This window comes from Aulonocara stuartgranti (genome assembly GCF_965226115.1).
Source record: "Aulonocara stuartgranti genome assembly, chromosome: 6".
Classification (NCBI taxonomy): Eukaryota; Metazoa; Chordata; class Actinopteri; order Cichliformes; family Cichlidae; genus Aulonocara; species Aulonocara stuartgranti.
In genome coordinates this window covers 9,473,963-9,479,362 of record NC_138944.1, presented here as the reverse complement: position 1 = coordinate 9,479,362, position 5,400 = coordinate 9,473,963, and positions in this window count along the sequence as shown.

Sequence of the window (5,400 nt, the reverse complement as noted above, 5' to 3'; positions counted from 1 at the left end):
TAGAGACGACGACGAATCAGATACCTTACTCACGCGGAGGAGGGGGAGTCGGCTCCGTGCCCGGACCCTTCTAATCTCACCAATGGGAATGCAGCACTCCTTGTAATCCAATTAAAGGAGCGTAAGCGGTTTGTTAGACACTGTGTGTTAATGTAAGCAGTATCCAATATACTCTGGGCTGATAACAGCATGGCTGGGGATACACTTTGGTCCATGCAACACAGGAGTCGTATACAGCTGGAGGGGCTGCTCTGGTAATATCATGATCAGCAGATTTCTCTGGTATTTGCTTTGGCCTTTTGGAGTCTCATTTGTACCATCTCAAATCAGGCTTGTGAATATAGCAGAGGGGGGAGAAGGCCTAAAGCACTCAAAATGATGATACTGCTGATCTTCGGTTGTTCAACTTCAAGCCTGATGAGAAAGACAGAAGCTGTTTAATGAGATGAAGAATGAGAAAGGTCATGCATAAGGTCATCATATAGTGTACACTTTATCTTTAAACAGAAATACTGTACATTTTTAGTATTTTTCTGAAATTAAGATTTTTCTGAAAGCTCCTAGATTGTGCACTCTCATTGTTATTCAGTACCATTCACTCTGTAAATGTATAGTCCTGCATCTCAACTGCGTGTTCTGAGCAGCATTTAATAACTGTAGATTTGTACAATTTGCAGTCATTGCAGATGTAGAGACGAGTGTTTTCCTCACACTGGCACCTCCCATTTCCCCTGATCCGGCAGCTGCACGTGAACACGCTGCGTTTGACATGGAGGAACTTAATCATATCTTCTTTTTTTCCCTCTTTCCCAGATGCACTGAATTGAACTTAATTAGATGCTACATCACCTCAGCGAGGTGCTGCATGGCAAATCTTATTAAGAAAAAGCAGTATGCTTCTCCAACGCTCGCTGATTCCTTTACATCTTGGCGTCTGTGGGAGAAAACCGCACTGAGGCGTATTCTCCAGCCTCTGTAACTAATGATGGCGTTGCCCAGATCTGACAGTGAGCTGTGTCTGTATATTGTGCTTAATATCATAATAATAATGAGAGCAAATTAGAACAATCAATTTCCATGGCTAGTTGTTGATTGGAGGAGGAGGTGGAAGTGACAGTAGGCAATCCATCATCCTCGGCCAGTCACATTAAGGAGAGCGCTGTGGAGCAGGTGGGCTGGGCTGGAGGCCAGCCACAGCCAATGGGAACGGTCGGGAGGGGAGGAGGGAGATTCATTACACCCAAATAAAGTGATAATGTAGCTGTGAAGGGGGTAAAACACAAAACAGAGGAGAAAAGAGGCTAGAGGAAGGATGACAGGGCTTCGCTTAAACTTATAACTGCTTTATTTGGGCTGCAAAGCATGTGCTTGTGTGTGTATATTATAGTTTGTCTATCTAAATACCAGTGTGTTTGTGTGTTCTTTAGCTAGAAATACTTATATTTCCAGAAGAAAAATCCATCCAACACAGAGTACACAGACTATAGTTTCTTTTTTCATAAAGATAATCACTCCATAATGAACTGGAGCTCACACCCCACAAGGGGTCACTAAAATCTCACTTCCGCTCTCATCTCTTAAAATTTCATCAACACATTAAAGCAGTTATATCACAGAGTCATGTGCCATTTGCCAGTGCAGTGTACTGACCTTTCCACGAACACAAGGAGGCTTAATAGCTGTGATAACAATCGTGAAAATAATTATCATGACACGACTGATGACAGTCACTCTGCTTTATGGTTTTTAGATTTATAATCTGTGCCTCCTGACCTCACTCACACTCACACTTCATTTCACTAACTCAGTTTCATCACACACCCCACAACCCACAGCCATCAGTCAACAGTTAATGTCCCAGACTCCTCTTGGAGTTACTCGACCACTGCCAGAACTCTTCAATTTTAAAAATCTGAAAAAGCATTAAGTGCATTAAGTACATTTCCACCTTTTATCAGCTGGTGTAGGAGTCTTTTTCTCTAATCCTATTTCTGCTAAACGATGGCATGGGGCGAGTATATTAGATTTCATCAGCAGCCATCAATCATGGCCACACTTAACACGATCAGCTTCTCAGTTTATTCAGAGCGAACAATGGGGGACAGGCACGTCCCGCCTGCAACAGAGTAAATGAGGAATTTAAATACTGCACAAGAGACTACGGAGGCTCAGAGGGGGCTGACTGATTAAAGGCCACAATATCTGCTTTTCTAGGCAGATGATCTGTCAACTGGATGCAAGAGGAGGTTTATTGAAATAATGGGCTGCTAATGTGAGGTTATTCCAAGCTTCCTGCAACACACACAAACACATACAAACACACACACTGAGCATCCTCATTGTGACAACATGGCTGTGCACGTTCACACGAAACTCACTCACAACCACACACAGAGGCTCACACAGGCACATGCACATGCTGCATTTCCCTGCACAGCATCCCTACTGTCTGCTATTGATGGGTAATTTATCAAATGACATCTTATTCACTGCTGGGAGGAAATTAAATCATGTAGTTCCACATCCTGATTATGATCATGAAATGTCCCTGTTGTAAATTATGTAAGGGAGATGTTAATTTCTTTTCACTGCTTTTTATTTGTCAGCATCTGAGTCTCTATCTGGTTTTTCTCCTAATCATTGTGTTAATGAGCAGACACAATCAGATGGTGAGAATCGCAATAAATTGAGAAAAAAATGTCTTTGCGATATGATGCTGTGGTTTCACTTTTGATGGAAGATAAATGAATTATTCCACTTGTTCTTATCCTAAGCAGAAAAATGACCAGCATAAACCTCCGAGTCACATGAGCCTAAACAACGTAAAGAGATGAACACGTGAACTCTGATCAGAGTCTCACATTTTGTCCGTGTTCCTCAATGTGCACTCTTGCCCTTGATCCAAGAAGCCCAGTGAGCAACAAATGAGAACAGGCCTGATATTCATCAAGACCCATCAAGAGACACAGACCTCAGTCTCCAAATTTACTTATAATAAAAGCAAAGATTTGTTCATCGTTTACTGTAATCAAGTGTTGCTCTTTATAACACAAACACAACAGACCAACTAACGTTGCTCTATAATAGGTGTTTTGATGCATTTAGGACTTCATTTTGATGAATTACTACAGGCCAGAGGCTCTTGTAAGTTAACTTAGATACAAAGAAATAAAAACACTGCAGCTGTGACTTTCCTTACTCTGTAGCTCCTTTGCTGCAGTCACCTGACCAGGATCACCAGCAAACATTTAAAGCTACACTAATCAATATTTTTAATTAACTATTAGGTCAGCTAATTACCTTTTACATGGCAGGGTTTGCCATGACTGATTACAACAAACTTTCTAAACTTATTTGCACTATTCATAAGTGTCCAAAAAATCAAACTGAATCTAATTATTTTGTGAATTAAATCAAATGTTTGCTTTTATAGACCCTCAATTGTTTTTGCAATAGTTTTTTCTGTTCTCATGATGAAAAAAGGTATTACAAATTTATTTAATTATCTATTAATTTTGTGGAACTGGAGGCGAACAAGAGCTGGTAAGTGACACTTGAAACGTGACTGGAAAAGGGAGGAGCTCTGCTACAGATTGGTGACCTGTACCAGGTGTCCATGGCCTCTCCCCTCTCTCAGCTGGGATAGGTTCCAGCCCCCTGTGACCTTGGATTGAATTAGTGGAAAAGGATGGATGGATGGATGAGAAAAGACAAGAGCTCAGACACTTGCGTTTGTGTTCTAATCCCACAAATGTTTTACACATGGCATAATTAAAAGTCAAACTGTACAAAAAGACCAAAAAAAGCTACAATTATGCTTCACAGTCATTATTAATTTGGTGTATACAAATGTATATGTATATGTGCGAACATGTATGCCAAATATCAAGTTTGTGTTGCGTAGTAAGCTTGTAAGTCTTATCGAGTGTTTTTTAGTGTCAGCACACACCTTTTCCTCATAATATTTCATTTCATTACACATTTGTTCTTTTCTTTTTTTATGGTGTCAGCCCAGTGAGTTATGTCCCTGTTCCCAGCCTAATTGATTTTATACACAAAAACAGCATGATGCCGCATAAATTTCACAGTGCTAGAAGTCATATGACACAAGTCATTTGACCTGCATGATGGTCTCAACTTGGCTCGTTGGTTTAAAGTTAGGAGCATATGTTTAAAGGGTCATTGGTTGTGTACTGGAGGAATCTATATAGGGAATATACTATATCATACCAGGAAATATCAGCAGGGAGAAATCTGATGGAGGTAGCAAAAGGGTGTAAAGGAGGTGAAGTCGCCATCACCCCCTCCCCATGAAAAAATAAAATAAAATCTTGTGTCACTTTGTGTAGTCCATTGCTGACTAAATTCTCCACTTCAACTCACATATCCCTGTATTATTATTATTTCATTTAAACTTCTCACAGTGCATAATATACTTCATGTGATTTATCTGTGTTTTACATATTTTGTGTTTGATTTCTTCTTGTCTTCTCAGCTTTTAGTTTCTAAACACAATTAAACTGTTCTGTGCTTACAACAAACTTGAAAATGTCATTTCATTAAGTAGTCTCCAGGAGTAGCTCTCCAACTTCTTGAAGGACATCCAAAGCTGCACTTTGGATGTTGGCTGCCCTTTTTTCTGTTCTTTATCAAGATGATCCCACACTGCTTCAATAATGTTGCAGTAACGTTGTGTGTCCTTCTACACAGGTATGTTTTTACTAAATTAGAACTAGAAAATGTGTTTTAAAAATGAGAGGTGGCTCAAGGCTTTTGCATTTTTGCAAGGAACTCCATTATCTCATCTTGAAATAACCATAGACCAGGGGTCTCCGATTACTGGACTCAAGGGCCAGTGTCCTGCAGGTTTTAGATCTCACGCTGCGTCAACACAGCTGAATCAAATGATTAGTTCACTACCAGGCCTCTGGAGAAATTCAAGACATGTTGAGGAGGTAATTTAGCCATTTAAATCTGCTCCGTTGGATCAAGGACACATCTAAAACCTGCAGGACACCGGCCCTTGAGGCCTGGAGTTGGACACCCCTGTTATAGACATTTCAAGAATCATATGTAAAGCAGATGGTACTGTGACTAAAGGCGATTAAAAGGCAACCAAACAGGTCTTCATCCATGACAGTCAGGTGAAGATCTGATGCCGAGCATATCACTTTGGTGAACATTAACTGACATTGTTTATTTGCATTTTGTGTAGAGGACAAAACTGTGAGCAGATGAAAAAAATGATGTCTACACCTGGAAATGTAGGTTTTGTGCTTGTCGTTTCTGAGTAGAATAATTATTTTTATAGAACATTTCAAATTAAAAGCCAAAAGGGAAGCAAAAAATGCAAGTCTTACTCCAAGTACTTTAATTAATCAGTAAAGGTAAGAGAAAAAT